The following is a 16,388-nucleotide window of genomic DNA, read 5'->3' as shown; positions in this document are numbered from 1 at the left end:
TAAGCTACTAGTAATGTTGTACGCGTCACTGAACTTAAGCAGCTGTTTGTTGTGACTTTGCTTTTTTCTCCTCATTTTCTCACTAAAAGCAGCCTTTTTCCTTTTTAAAATAGTCTCCAACGACTGTACAAGAGGACAGAACAATTAAATATGTTGTTTGTTTACTCCGACACGCCATTAAAGTCAATGAGGCGATGGTTAAAATACATCACACATCAGGACCAGTAGCTTATTATGCTAAATCTCATGTGACTTACAAATGAGTGTTGCTACAATATGACAAAATGTCAGTCTGTTATGTCGCCACATGTTCTTTACTCGGGGCGGCACGGCGGTCTAGTGGTTAGCGCGCAGACCTCACAACGAGGGTTTAATTCCACCCTCGGCCATCTCTGTGTGGAGTTTGTATGTTCTCCCCGTGCATGCGTGGGTTTTCTCCCACCTTCCAAAAACATTCATTCATTTTCTACCGCTATTTCCGGGGTGCTGGAGCCTATCCCAGCTGTCTTCAGGCAAGAGGCGGGGTACACCCTGGACTGGTGGCCAGCCAATCACAGGGTACATATAGACAAACAACCATTCACACTCACATTCATACCTATGGACAATTTGGAGTCGCTAATTAACCTAGCATGTTTTTGGAATGTGGGAGGAAACCGGAGTACCCGGAGAAAACCCGGCCAGAAATGTCCCGAGGGTGGAATCGAACTCAGGTCTTCTAGCTGTGTGCCCTACGCGCTAACCACTCAGTCCATAATACAGTCATTAAGTTTCAGAAATTCATAAATTAATTAATTGATCGCTGTCTTGTGGTTGACTATAGTCTATTATTAGTCAAATCAAATACTGCAATACATTAAATACATTAATTCATTTTCTACCTCTGTATCCTCACAAGGGTGCTGGAGCCTATCCCAGCTGTCTTCGGGCGGGAGGCAGGGTACACCCTGGACTGGTCGCTAGCCAGCCAATCACAGGGCACATATAGACAAACAACCATTCACACTCACATTCATACCTATGGACAATTTGGAGTCGCCAATTAACCTAGCATGTTTTTGGAATGTGGGAGGAAACCGGAGTACCCGGAGGACATGCAAACTCCACACAGAGATGGCCGAGGGTGGAATTGAACCCTGGTCTCCTAGCTGTGAGGGCTGCGTGCTAACCACTCGAGCACCGTGCCGCCCATTCCAAAATGTTGGGTTAGGTTAATTGGCGACTCCAAATTGTCCATCGGTATGAATGTGAGTGTGAATGGTTGTTTGTCTATATGTGCCCTGTGATTGGCTGGCCACCAGTCCAGGGTGTACCCCGCCTCTTGCCTGAAGACAGCTGGGATAGGCTCCAGCACCGCTGCGACCCTCGTGAGGAAAAGCGGTAGAAAATGAATGAATGAATGTTCTTTACTCTTACTCTTATTATTATGCCATAATCAATAAGTAACAACTCTATCTCGGACTAAAAGCTTCTAAATCTAAATTTTGCACAAAGACCTAGGCTAGACCTAAGTGTGAAAACATGTGAAGATGACATATTTTAAATAGTTACTAGTGTTATATTTGTAAATAAATGATTTTGATGTAAAACCATTTTTGTGTTATGTTGTGGCATAGTTGCTTAAATATTTTGGCTAGATATACATATACAGTAATGGTATAGTATATACAGTAATGGTATTGTGTCAAAGTGAAAGTTATATTTGAAATGTTTCACACAAAAAAAAAACAGTTTCTATCCCTTTTTGTGTTGGGAAGTGATATTTTGCTGAAACTTACGTTGTGCTGATGATTACTTCTTCTTTCTCTTTGGGCTTGTCCCTTCAGGGGTGGCCACAGGAAATCAATCTCCTTTATCCAACCCTGTCTTCCAATGCTGAATACTAAAGAAGGAAAGATGAAAGATGAGAGTCTAATGTATCTAGTCTAGTCTATATAGACCACAAACACAATAAATCAATCAAAATCAACAAAAATGGTCAGTATGGAGAGGGTCGGCTTTTGTAAAGTGGCTGAATCCTATCACAGAAATTCATTTATCGGAACCAATTAGCCACGATAAACAAGGGATGACTGTAAAGGTAAACGTGATATTAAATGTTCATTTATCTATTTCAGTCTTCATGTATTTATTTATTCTGTCCAGCTATTGGGACAATTGGTATTATTGATCTAAATGCGGTGGTTAGCACGCATTGGTTAGCGCACAGACCTCACAGCTGGGAGGACCAGGGTTCGATTCCACCCTCGGCCATCTCTGTGTGGAGTTTGCATGTTCTCCCCGTACATGCGTGGGTTTTCTCCGGGTACTCCGGTTTCCTCCCACATTCCAAAAACATGCTAGGTTAATTGGCGACTCCAAATTGTCCATAGGTATGAATGTGAGTGTGAATGGTTGTTTGTCTATATGTGCCTTGTGATTGGCTGGCAACCAGTCCAGGGTGTACCCTGCCTCTCGCCCCAAGACAGCTGGGATAGGCTCCAGCAACCTCGTGAGGAAAAAGCGCTGGAAAATGAATGAATGATCTAAATGCACTTACATGCTAAACAAACACATTTAGGGCAGCCAGATTGGAGTAGGAGGGGATAGAAAAGAAGAAAAAAAATAATGGGACAAGAATGGGACAAAACAAAGAGAGAACAACAACAATTGCAATGACAATAACAGAATAACAAAAACAAACTAGACGACATGAGCAAATGTCTATGATGGTTATAAAAGACCATAATGGAGAGGACAAAGTATTAAACAGCCAGAGTGATATTACTGAAATGAAACAGTCATATTAGTCACTTTGTGTTATTTCCATACAAAACTTCAAACAGAATTGTGTCCCTCTCACACACACACACACACAAACGCAAAAAGGCAGGAATGTCTTATTATCATACATAACACAATTCCCACTTGGAAAAGTCTTGATTTAAGGCTATTGTGAGTTAATTAAAATGTCTCTGCTACTGACTGAAAAACATGTTTTGTCCAAAATGCCCTTTCCATTTTTATTATTTTTTTTTTGCATATGCATGTTGTCGTGGCTGCACATCACCTGAGGCTGTATATATGTATGCCCTTTTGTGACGCCAAGAAAGAATGCCGTGCTCTCATTTTGGTCATTTAAACCATCCCTACTGGAAAGTTTATTTAAATACAGAGGAGGAATCAGGAAAATGTTCCCATGGAATTCCAGTGACATCATATACAGTAAACCTCGGATATATCGGATTCAATTGTTCCCACTGGTTTTGTCCGATATAAGCGAAATCCGTTATATGCGTATACCGGAAAATGTCCGTTTTACGCATATATCGGATTTATATCCGGTATATGCGTAAATCGGATTTTATCCGTTATAAAAAGGCACTTCCTTGACTATGTTTCCAATGTATCTGGACGCGCAGGCAACGCTGCAAACGCTGCAAATGACGTCGTATAGCGGCCTGTCACAATTCGGCGAATCGGAGCGCCACGATGCGGCCGTCCGATATATGCGAGGGAAATTTAATGGAAATGCATTGGAACGGGACTGGAGATTTTGTCCGAAATAGGCGAAATCCGTTGTAAAAAATCTGATATATGCAATGAATTTTTATTGGAAATGCATTACAGAAAAATTGGTTATTTTTTATCTGTCCGTTGTGAGCGAATTTCCGATATATCCGAGTCTGATATATCCGAGGTTTACTGTAATAAGTTACGAGCTGTGAAAAGGTAAAAATAATAATTTAATATGCATTCATACTTTGTCTATTACAGTTTAACTTCTGTTGGAATTGAAATTTTATAGAGTAAAAGTCAAATGAGCTTTTCCGGGATCCTGCGGATGATTCTGTAATTGGTTTCCAAGCAGTATTTTGGCTTGTTTTTCCGAGTGAAATTGCACTCCGGTGATGACTTTGCAATACTATTCTCCTGTTGCACACAAGCTATTATCATATGTGATTGTATTAGCAGCCTGCTGTTGGTTCCATCATTGACAAACTGAGAGTCGTGGGTTCATATACCGGACAAGTGGATGTTATGGCGTCTGGTGTGGAAGGAATACAATCTATTCCAGCACTGTAACATTAGCATAATGCTAATGTTATTGACCAAGAAAAGGCAATTCTCTCAGAAGAATACTTTACTAATTGCTTTTCCATTTGTCTTTGTAAAATGCCACAAAACTGTCATGTTTGCTGTTGTGATGCAAACAATGAATCATTCGTTGCATCACTTTGAACTAAATCAAAATAAGAAAAAGTACTGTTTTTGTTGGAACTATTCCATTAAATAAAAGTGCTTTTTTCAGAGCCCTCTTCAACTTTAATTTTAGTTCACCATATTCGTCCTCATAGGCTCCAGCATACCCCCCCTGTGACCATAATGAGGATAAGCGGCATAGAAAGCAGATGGATATTCCTCCTCTCCAACCGGTTGCACCTCTGGGCAGCATAACTGTGCTTATTTCTGAGTGGCTGCAAGGCTCTCAAGCTCAGCACACAGGGAGATTCAGAGCGAGCTAATTTCCCTGTTTCACATTTAAAAGGACAAGGGAATTATTCATTGTAACACGCTGGTATATCTCCACAATATGAAAATGTGATGTATTTCATGCATATGAGAGCACCACTGGAGAGGTTTTTTTTTAGACGATTCCTGCATGATGGCTTTCTGGCAGACGGCAAAACAAATGACAACCTTGAGAGCGGCTTATTTTGTCTCGTTTATTCTGTTCATCCATCAATGATATAATTCCACTGTTGGAAGTCGCTATGGGGACTGAACACAATTTGACGTCTAATGCAACTTCACTGCCTTAATTTGCTGTCGTTTACGACAAGAAAATACTGTTGTCCCTTGATACATCAGGGTTTGAACAATGGTTTTTCAAAATTGCTGTTTTATGGTTGACTATGGCCTATTATTCATCAAAAATATAGAAAGACAGGGCATATGTAGTATTCTGGCCACTAGGTGTCAGTAATGTTACATTGATAACATAACACTGCATGTTCTGTATAGCCTACATCAGGGGTCTCAAGCACGCGGCCCGCGGGCCAAATGTGGCCCGCAGGACACTAGTTTGAGGCCCCCGCCTTGATATGAAAGTTTAATGTCTCTATCCGTGTGGAAGTGGTAAGTTTTTGGCTATTTAATCACAGGGCACATATAGACAAACAACCATTCACACTCACATTCATACCTATGGACAATTTGGAGTCGCCAATTAACCTAGCATGTTTTTGGAATGTGGGAGGAAACCGGAGTACCCGGAGAAAACCCACGCATGCACGGGGAGAACATGCAAACTCCACACAGAGATGGCCGAGGGTGGAATTGAACTCGGATCTCCTGGCTTTGAGGCCTGTGATCTAACCCACTCATCCGACGTGCAGCCGCCCATCAATTAATACACTGTTATTCTTTCCAAGTATAACTTAGATTAGGCGAGTCTGTGTAGGTGCTAGTCCAGGGGTCTCAAACATGCGGCCCGCGGGCCAAATGTGGCCCGCAGGACACTAGTTTGAGACCCCCGCCTTGATATGAAAGTTTAATGTTAGTGCGGCCCGCGCAAGTTTGATATGGATGCTGTATGGTATCATGTACCCAGAAAAAAATATTACGTTTGATTAATGTTCATGTTAAAGGTTAAATAACTGTTAATAGTTATCCTCCCTATCCGTGTGGAAGTGGTAAGTTTTTGGCTATTTAAGTTTAAAGGAAATAACTTGAAGGCTACTGTTTAGGTCGCTCTCTAGCTTGTGTCTCAAGACCCTGCAGTTGCGCAATGAATGTGAGTGTGAATGGTTGTTTGTCTATATGTGCCCTGTGATTGGCTGGCTGGCGACCAGTCCAGGGTGTACCCCGCCTCTCGCCCAAAGACAGGAAAAAGCTGGGATAGGCTCCAGCACCCCCTGTGAAAAATTGAATGAATGCACTTTTCAATAGGAAATGTACGTGTGAAGAATGGGGGACATGCTAGCATACATGTCATGCATATACATGCATGGATGAGAAATTTCAAGTCTGTCTGACCTATGGGGTCAACTTTGGTGTTTAACATCAGTGTGGTGTATTTATAAAAAAAAAAGCCATTCATATTCACATGAATAGCCAATTTAGAGTCCTATTAACGTTGCATGCATATTTTTTGGAATGTGACAGGAAGCCGAAACTGTAGGGTTGCTATAAAAAGTAATTGTTTTAGATTTATAATGTAAAAATAGGGGGATGTACAACTGAAAGTACACATTCTGCCTATGATAGAATTAGAAACTGAGAGAAAAAAAACTGTAAAAACCTCCACACTGTTGGCTGAAGTACAAATGGCCAAAGTACACATGGAGAAAAACATTGTTGGCCACTTTGTTGCCTCATAGCAACACACGATGAATCATTTAGTGAACGTTTACCCTCTCTCATCACCGGGTCCAGCAGGCAAATAATTATGATAATAATTGTTGTATTTTCTGCCGTTGTGGCTGAAACACAAGTTTACTATAATTGCCACCGAATTAAATCCCTGTGTCACATTTTTATGACTTTTTGATTGCTCTGGTCGCCATGTGACACTCAAGTACATGAGTGGTGCTTCAGCTAACTGTTAATGGCGACAATATGAACAACTAGAAAATTCCCGCGGAAATTTTGATGGACTGGCCACCTGTGCTGTGAACCTCGGGCCCGGTGGGCCAACGGCTACTGCGGTAGCACCTAGCAAGAACGCCTCAAGTACGGAAAAAGTTGATGCAGTCCCATAGTGTCCCCACATCATGCCAAGTGTGTAATTGCCTTTAAACTTGAGTAAATTAGCTTAAATGCTAACATGCTAACAATCATTATGCTGGCACCTAGCAAGAGAGCCTCAAGTTTAGAAAGTGCCAAGGTTGTCCTATAACCTCCCTACATCATGCCATGTGTGTATTTGCCTTTAGACATGAGTAAATTAGCTTAAATGCTAACATGCTAGCACCTAGCAAGACAGCCTTAAGTTTAGAAACTGCCAAGGATGTCCTATGACGTCCCTGCATCATGCATGTGTGTATTTGCCTTTAAACGTGAGCAAATTAGCTTAAATGCTAACATGCTAACAGTCATCATGCTAGCACCTAGCAAGAGAGTCCCAAGTTTAGAAAGTGTCAAGGTTGTCCTATCACCTCCATACATCATACCATGTGTGTATTTGCCTTTAAACGTGAGTAAATTAGCTTAAATGCTAACATGCTAACAATCATTATGCTAGCACCTAGCAAGAGAGCCTCAAGTTTAGAAAGTGCCAAGGTTGTCCTATAACCTCCCTACATCATGCCATGTGTGTATTTGCCTTTAGACATGAGTAAATTAGCTTAAATGCTAACATGCTAACAGTCATCATGCTAGCACCTAGCAAGAGAGTCCCAAGTTTAGAAAGTGCCAAGGTTGTCCTATAACCTCCCCACATCATGTCATGTGTGTATTTGCCTTTAGACATGAGCAAATTAGCTTAAATGCTAACGGCTAACATGCTAGCACCTAGCAAGACAGCCTCAAGTTTAAAAACTACCAAGGTTGTCCTATAACCTCCCTACATCATGTCATGTGTGTATTTGCCTTTAAACGTGAGTAAATTAGCTTAAATGCTAACAAGCTAACAATCATTATGCTAGCACCTAGCAAGAGAGCCTCAAGTTTAGAAAGTGCCAAGGATGTCCTATGACGTCCCTACACCATGCCATGTGTGTATTTTCCTTTAGACATGAGTAAATTAGCTTAAATGCTAACATGCTAAAGGCTACCATGCTAGCAACTAGCAAGAGGCCCTCAAGTTTAGAAAGTGCCAAGGTTGTCCTATAATCTCCCTACATCATGCCATGTGTGTATTTGCCTTTAGACATGAGCAAATTAGCTTAAATGCGAACATGCTAACGGCTAACATGCTAGCACCTAGCAAGACAGCCTCAAGTTTAGAAACTGCCAAGGATGTCCTATAACGTCCCTGCATCATGCATGTGTGTATTTGCCTTTAAACAAGAGCAAATTAGCTTAAATGCTAACATGCTAACAGTCATCATGCTAGCACCTAGCAAGAGACCCTCAAGTTTAGAAAGTGCCAAGGTTGTCCTATAACCTCCCTACATCATGCCATGTGTGTATTTGCCTTTAGACATGAGTAAATTAGCTTAAATGCTAACATGCTAACGGCTAACATGCTAGCACCTAGCAAGAGAGTTTCAAGTTTACAAAGTGCCAAGGTTGTCCTTCAACCTCCCTATATCATGCCATGTGTGTATTTGCCTTTAAACGTGGGTAAATTAGCTTAAATGCTAACATGCTAACAGTTATCATGCTAGCACCTAGCAAGAGACCCTCAAGTTTAAAAAGTGCCAAGGTTGTCCTATAACCTCCCTATATCATGCCATGTGTGTATTTGCCTTTAGAAATGAGTAAATTAGCTTAAATGCTAACATGCGAACGGCTAACATGCTAGCACCTAGCAAGACAGCCTCAAGTTTAGAAACTGCCAAGGATGTCCTAAAACGTCCCTGCATCATGCATGTGTGTATTTGCCTTTAAACATGAGCAAATTAGCTTAAATGCTAAGATGCTAACAGTCATCATGCTAGCACCTAGCAAGAGAGTCCCAAGTTTAGAAAGTGCCAAGGTTGTCCTATAACATCCCTACATCATGCCATGTGTGTATTTGCCTGTAGACATGAGTAAATTACCTTAAATGCTAACATGCTAACGGCTAACATGCTAGCACCTAGCAAGACAGCCTTAAGTTTAGAAACTACCAAGGTTGTCCTATAACCTCCCCACATCATGCCATGTGTGTATTTGCCTTTAAACGTGAGTAAATTAGCTTATATGCTAACACGCTAACAGTCATTATGCTAGCACCTAGCAAGAGAGCCTCAAGTTCAGAAAGTGCCAAGGATGTCCTATAACGTCCCTGCATCATGCATGTGTGTATTTGCCTTTAAACATGAGCAAATTAGCTTAAATGCTAACATGCTAACAGTCATCATGCTAGCACCTAGCAAGACAGCCTCAAGTTTAGAAACTGCCAAGGTTGTCCTATAACCTCCCTACATCATGCCATGTGTGTTTGCCTTTAGACATGAGTAAATTAGCTTAAATGCTAACATGCTAACGGCTAACATGCTAGCACCGAGCAAGACAGCCTCAAGTTTAGAAACTGCCAAGGATGTCCTATAACGTCCCTGCATCATGTCATGTGTGTATTTGCCTTTAAACGTGAGCAAATTAGCTTAAATGCTAACATGCTAACAATCATTATGCTAGCACCTAGCAAGAGAGCCTCAAGTTTAGAGAGTGCCAAGGTTGTCCTATAACCTCCCTACACCATGCCATATGTGTATTTGCCTTTAGACATGAGTAAATTAGCTTAAATGCTAACATGCTAACGGATACCATGCTAGCACCTAGCAAGAGAGCTTCAAGTTTAGAAACTGCTAAGGTTGTCCTATAACCTCCCTACATCATGTCATGTGTGCAATTGCCTTTAAACGTGAGTAAATTAGCTTAAATGCTAACATGCTAACGGGTCCATGCTAGCACCTAGCAAGAGAGCCTCAAGTTTAGAAACTGCCAAGGTTGTCCTAGAACCTCCCTGCATCATGCCATGGGTGTATTTGCCTTTAAACATGAGTAAATTAGCTTAAATGCTAACATGCTAACATGCTAGCAATTAGCATTTAGCCACAGAGAGAGTTCAGAAGTTTATCTAAAAAATGAGCCATCAACCACGTTTCTACGTGGCCGTATGGCTGAGCTACAAGGCTGTGAAAAGTCTGTAAATTCTCGTTTTCTCTGGAATGCGGCTGTTCTAAAAATAGAATGGTGTACCTAATCTAGTGGCCGATTTTTTTTTCTATCGCAAATAGCGTCGCCATGGTTACACGAAACGTTCCAAAAAATAAATACCGCTGTAGTCCCGAGCGTCACGATTCCGACGGTGTAACATGTGTGGGGGTCCTTCTTGCGGTTTTGGCCGCATTACGCGCACAAAAAGTGGAAGATTAAGATATAAGAATAACTAGAAAATTCCCGCGGAAATTTTGATGGACTGGCCACCTGTGCTGTGAACCTCGGGCCCGGTGTGCCAACGGCTACCGCGGTAGCACCTAGCAAGAAAGCCTCAAGTGCGGAAAAGGTTGATGCAGTCCCATAGTGTCCCCACATCATGCCAAGTGTGTATTTGCCTTTAAACTTGAGTAAATTAGCTAAAATGCTAACATGCTAACGGCTACCGTGCTAACACATAGCAAAACAGCCTAAGGTCCTGAAAAGTTTGGGGCAGTCCTACAGTGTCCCCACATCATGCCATGTGTGTATTTTCCTCTAGACATGAGTAAATTAGCTAAAATGCTAACATGCTAACAGTCATCATGCTAGCACCTAGCAAGAGGGCCTCAAGTTTAGAAAGTACCAAGGTTGTCCTATAACCTCCCCACATCATGACATGTGCTTAGTAGCCTTTAGGCATGAGTAAATTAGCTTAAATGCTAGCATGCTAACAGTTATCATGCTAGCACCTAGCAAGAGAACCTCAACTTTAGAAAGTGCCAAGGTTGTCCTGTAACATCCCTACACCATGCCATGTGTGTATTTGCCTGTAGACATGAGTAAATTAGCTTAAATGCTAACATGCTAACAGGCATTATGCTAGCACCTAGCAAGAGAGCCTCAAGTTTAGAAAGTGCCAAGGATGTCCTATAACGTCCCTGCATCATGCATGTGTTAATTTGCCTTTAAACATGAGCAAAGTAGCTTAAATGCTAACATGCTAACAGTCATCATGCTAGCACCTAGCAAGACAGCCTTAAGTTTAGAAACTACCAAGGTTGTCCTATAACCTCCCCACATCATGCCATGTGTGTATTTGCCTTTAAACGTGAGTAAATTAGCTTATATGCTAACACGCTAACAGTCATTATGCTAGCACCTAGCAAGAGAGCCTCAAGTTTAGAAAGTGCCAAGGATGTCCTATAACGTCCCTGCATCATGCATGTGTGTATTTGCCTTTAAACATGAGTAAATTAGCTTAAATGCTAACATGCTAACAGTCATCATGCTAGCACCTAGCAAGACAGCCTCAAGTTTAGAAACTGCCAAGGTTCTCCTATAACCTCCCTACATCATGCCATGTGTGAATTTGCCTTTAGACATGAGTAAATTAGCTTAAATGCTAACATGCTAACGGCTACCATGCTAGCACCTAGCAAGAGAGCATCAAGTTGAGAAAGTGCCAAGGTTGTCCTATAACCTCCCTACATCATGCCATGTGTGTATTTGCCTTTAGACATGAGTAAATTAGCTTAAATGCTAACATGCTAACGGCTACCATGTTAGCACCTAGCAAGAGGGTTTCAAGTTTAGAAAGTGCCAAGGTTGTCCTATAACCTCCCTATATCATGCCATGTGTGTATTTGCCTTTAAACGTGAGTAAATTAGCTTAAATGCTAAAATGCTAACAGTTATCATGCTAGCACATAGCAAGAGAGCCTCAAGTTTAGAAAGTGCCAAGGTTGTCCTATAACCTCCCTACATCATGCCATGTGTGTATTTGCCTTTAGACATGAGTAAATTAGCTTAAATGCTAACATGCTAACGGCTAACATGCTAGCACCTAGCAAGAGAACCTCAAGTTTAGAAAGTGCCAAGGTTGTCCTATAACCTCCCTACATCATGCCATGTGTGTATTTGCCTTTAGACATGAGTAAATTAGCTTAAATGCTAACATGCTAACAGTCATCATGCTAGCACCTAGCAAGAGAGCATCAAGTTGAGAAAGTGCCAAGGTTTTCCTATAACCTCCCTACATCCTGCCATGTGAGTATTTGCCTTTAGACATGAGTAAATTAGCTTAAATGCTAACATGCTAACGGCTAACATGCTAGCACCTAGCAAGACAGCCTCAAGTTTAGAAACTACCAAGGTTGTCCTATAACCTCCCCACATCATGTCATGTGTATATTTGCCTTTTAACGTGAGTAAATTAGCTTAAATGTTAACATGCTAACAATCATTATGCTAGCACCTAGCAAGACAGCCTCAAGTTTAGAAAGTGCCAAGGTTGTCCTATAACCTCCCTACACCGTGCCATATGTGTATTTGCCTGAAGACATGAGTAAATTAGCTTAAATGCTAACATGCTAACGGCTACCATGCTAGCACCTAGCAAGGGAGCATCAAGTTGAGAAAGTGCCAAGGTTGTCCTATAACCTCCTTACATCATGCCATGTGTGTATTTGCCTTTAGACATGAGTAAATTAGCTTAAATGCTAACATGCTAACGGCTACCATGTTAGCACCTAGCAAGAGGGTTTCAAGTTTAGAAAGTGCCAAGGTTGTCCTATAACCTCCCTATATCATGCCATGTGTGTATTTGCCTTTAAACGTGAGTAAATTAGCTTAAAGGCTAACATGCTAACAGTTATCATGGTAGCACCTAGCAAGAGAGCCTCAAGTTTAGAAAGTGCCAAGGTTGTCCTATAACCTCCCTACATCATGCCATGTGTGGATTTGCCTTTAGACATGAGTAAATTAGCTTAAATGCTAACATGCTAACGGCTAACATGCTAGCACCTAGCAAGAGAGCCTCAAGTTTAGAAAGTGCCAAGGTTGTCCTATGACCTCCCTACATCATGCCATGTGTGTATTTGCCTTTAGACATGAGTAAATTAGCTTAAATGCTAACATGCTAACATGCTAGCAATTAGCATTTAGCCACAGAGAGAGTTCAGGCGTTTATCTCAAAAATGAGCCATCAATCACGTTTCTACGTGGCCGTATGGCTGAGCTAAAAGGCTGTGAAAAGTCTGTAAATTCTCGTTTTCTATGTGCTGTTCTAAAAATAGAACAGCGATTCCCTAATCAAGTGGCCCATTTTTTAACGTTTTCGTTAATAGCGTCGCCATGGTTACACAAAACTTTCCAAAAATTAAATACCGCTGTAGTCCCGAGCGCCACGTTTCCGGCGGTGTAACATGTGTGGGGGTCCTTCTTGCGGTTTTGGCCGCATTACGCGCGCAAAAAGTGGAAGATTAAGATATACGGAATAATAATAACTAAACAGCAATAACAATATGGGCTGGCTCAGTAGCCAGCCCATAGACTGCTACTGCAAGTAGCAGTCTATGGGCTGGCTACTGGGCCAGTCCATAACTAGAAAATTCCCGCGGAAATTTTGATGGACTGGCCACCTGTGCTGTGAACCTCGGGCCCGGTGCGCCAACGGCTACCGCGGTAGCACCTAGCAAGAAAGCCTCAAGTACGGAAAAGGTTGACGCAGTCCCACAGTGTCCCCACATCATGCCAAGTGTGTAATTGCCTTTAAACTTGAGTAAATTAGCTTAAATGCTAACATGCTAACAATCATTATGCTAGCACCTAGCAAAACAGCCTCAGGTCCTGAAAAGTTTGGGGTAGTCCTACAGTGTCCCCACATCATGCCATGTTTGTATTTGCCCTTAGACATGAGTAAATTAGCTAAAATGCTAACATGCTAACAGTCATCATGCTAGCACCTAGCAAGAGAGCCTCAAGTTTAGAAAGTGCCAAGGTTGTCCTATAACCTCCCTACATCATGCCATGTGTGTATTATCCTTTAGACATGAGTAAATTAGCTTAAATGCTAACATGCTAACAGCTACTATGCTAGCACCTAGCAAGAGGGCCTCAAGTTTAGAAACTGCCAAGGTTGTCCTATAACCTCCCTGCATCATGCCATGGGTGTATTTGCCTTTAAACATGAGTAAATTAGCTTAAATGCTAACATGCTAATAGTCATCATGCTAGCACCTAGCAAGAGAACCTCAAGTTTAGAAAGTGCCAAGGTTGTCCTATAACCTCCCGACATCATGCCATGTGTGTATTTGCCTTTAGACATGAGTAAATTAGCTTAAATGCTAACGTGCTAACAGCTACCATGCTAGAACCTAGCAAGAGGGCCTGAAGTTTAGAAAGTGCCAAGGTTGTCCTATAACCTCCCTACATCATGCCATGTGTGTATTTGCCTTTAGACATGAGTAAATTAGCTTAAATGCTAACATGCTAATGGCTACCATGCTAGCACCTAGCAAGAGGGCCTAGCAACATAGCATCAAGTCTTGAAAGTTGCCAGGCACTGCTGTGGTGTCTGTACATGTCATGTGTTGTTTTCCAAATGACAGCAGCACTTGCATTGCCATGGAGGACTAAAGAGCAGAGAGTTTATGGCATGCGGGTCGATACTGAACTATCGATTCCTGACATGATGATAACACAGCTTATTGCTGTATCATGGATTCTATAAAAATGTTGATATTTTGATACTTTGGTCTTTGAGGTGCCTGGAGTCACTGTGCTTAATTAGAAAAATCTAACTTTTAAAATCTACACAATAAATGAGCTGTATGGTATCAGCTGGGAAGGGAATCATTGGAATCGCACATGTCAAGAAAAGGGGGTTTTTGAAGGGAGGGGCTGTGAGGAGGAGGAGGTGGTGGCCATGGCAGTGAATGAGCTCAGAGGGCTGAATCGCTCATGTCGAACAGAAGCTTCTTACGGCCAAACGATTCAAGATATCGACACCACGAGATGACCGTGACCGGCCCGAGGGTCGGGGCTTCGCATAGATCTGCTCGTTTTGCATATCGGTTGAGAAACGACCGCAAGATGACGAGTTGAAAACACAGAAAATTAAAGGTTTGGAGAAAGAAAAAGACGGCGTCTTTAACATGGGAGTGAATGGGAGAAATGCCGGCGCTCTTCTCGCTTCTGAGGGCCCAGAAGGCAATCCGTACATCTCTCAGACATAAGAGTGACATTTTTGGAAAGGGGACAAGATTTCCTACGTTTTCACCAAATTAAATCGAGCTGGCTAAAACGGTGTGGCCAGGAAGAGGAGTTGTTTGCAAAGCCAAAAAGTTTTCTCTTCGTCTCCCCTGCCACAGTGGAGTCAGAGTGGGAGACGCTGCAACTGCGCACACCTCCTTCTGACGAAGATAGAGGGAAAACTAAACATCCTACGACAAAACTAATTAGCCACAGAGAGAGTAGAGAAGTTTATCTCAAAAATGAGCCGTCAATCACGTTTCTACGTGGCCGTATGGCTGAGCTACAAGGCTGTGAAAAAGTCTGTAAATTCTCGTTTCCTATGTGCTGTTCTAAAAATAGAACAAGAATTTCCCTAATCAAGTGGCCCATTTTTTAACGTTTTCGTTAATAGCGTCGCCATGGTTACACAAAACTTTCCAAAAATTAAATACCGCTGTAGTCCCGAGCGCCACGTTTCCGGCGGTGTAACATGTGTGGGGGTCCTTCTTGCGGTTTTGGCCGCATTACGCGCGCAAAAAGTGGAAGATTAAGATATAAGAATAAAAAAAATAATAATAACTAAACAGCAATAACAATATGGGCTGGCTCAGTAGCCAGCCCATAGACTGCTACTGCAAGTAGCAGTCTATGGGCTGGCTACTGGGCCAGTCCATAATAATAATAGCTAAACAACAATAACAATATGGGCTGGCTCAGTAGCCAGCCCATAGACTGCTACTGCAAGTAGCAGTCTATGGGCTGGCTACTGGGCCAGTCCATAACTAGAAAATTCCCGCGGAAATTTTGATGGACTGGCCACCTGCGCTGTGAACCTCGGGCCCGGTGGGCCAACGGCTACCGCGGTAGCACCGAGCAAGAAAGCCTCAAGTACGGAAAAAGTTGATGCAGTCCCATAGTGTCCCCACATCATGCCAAGTGTGTAATTGCCTTTAAACTTGAGTAAATTAGCTTAAATGCTAACATGCTAACAATCATTATGCTAGCACCTAGCAAGAGAGCCTCAAGTTTAGAAAGTGCCAAGGTTGTCCTATAACCTCCCTACATCATGCCATGTGTGTATTTGCCTTTAAATGTGAGTAAATTAGCTTAAATGCTAACATGCTAACAGTTATCATGCTAGCACCTAGCAAGAGAGCCTCAAGTTTAGAAAGTGCCAAGGTTGTCCTATAACCTCCCTATATCATGCCATGTGTGTATTTGCCTTTAGACATGAGTAAATTAGCTTAAATGCTAACATGCTAGCACCTAGCAAGACAGCCTTAAGTTTAGAAACTGCCAAGGATGTCCTATGACGTCCCTGCATCATGCATGTGTGTATTTGCCTTTAAACGTGAGCAAATTAGCTTAAATGCTAACATGCTAACAGCTACCATGCTAGCACCTAGCAAGAGAGCATCAAGTTGAGAAAGTGCCAAGGTTGTCCTACAACCTCCCCACATCATGTCATGTGTGTATTTGCCTTTAAACATGAGTAAATTAGCTTAAATGCTAACATGCTAACAATCATTATGCTAGCACCTAGCAAGAGAGCCTCAAGTTTAGAAAGTGCCAAGGTTGTCCTATAACCTCCCTACACCATGCCA

General features: G+C 42.0%; 1 protein-coding gene across 8 annotated transcripts in view; it reads right to left on the bottom strand.

Annotated features, from left to right (window-relative positions):
- Positions 1–16,388, bottom strand: part of adprh (ADP-ribosylarginine hydrolase) — a 75,520-nt gene that overhangs the window by 10,900 nt on the left and 48,232 nt on the right. For all 8 annotated transcript variants that reach the window (XM_058062367.1, XM_058062366.1, XM_058062368.1 and 5 more), the window contains one exon: positions 1,779–1,882. The gene's annotated coding sequence lies outside the window, so the exon portion shown is untranslated. The remainder of the gene's footprint in view (positions 1–1,778; positions 1,883–16,388) is intronic.

This window comes from Doryrhamphus excisus, chromosome 22, assembly GCF_030265055.1.
Source record: "Doryrhamphus excisus isolate RoL2022-K1 chromosome 22, RoL_Dexc_1.0, whole genome shotgun sequence".
NCBI lineage: Eukaryota > Metazoa > Chordata > Actinopteri > Syngnathiformes > Syngnathidae > Doryrhamphus > Doryrhamphus excisus.
This window is presented reverse-complemented; position numbering and strand designations above follow the sequence as displayed.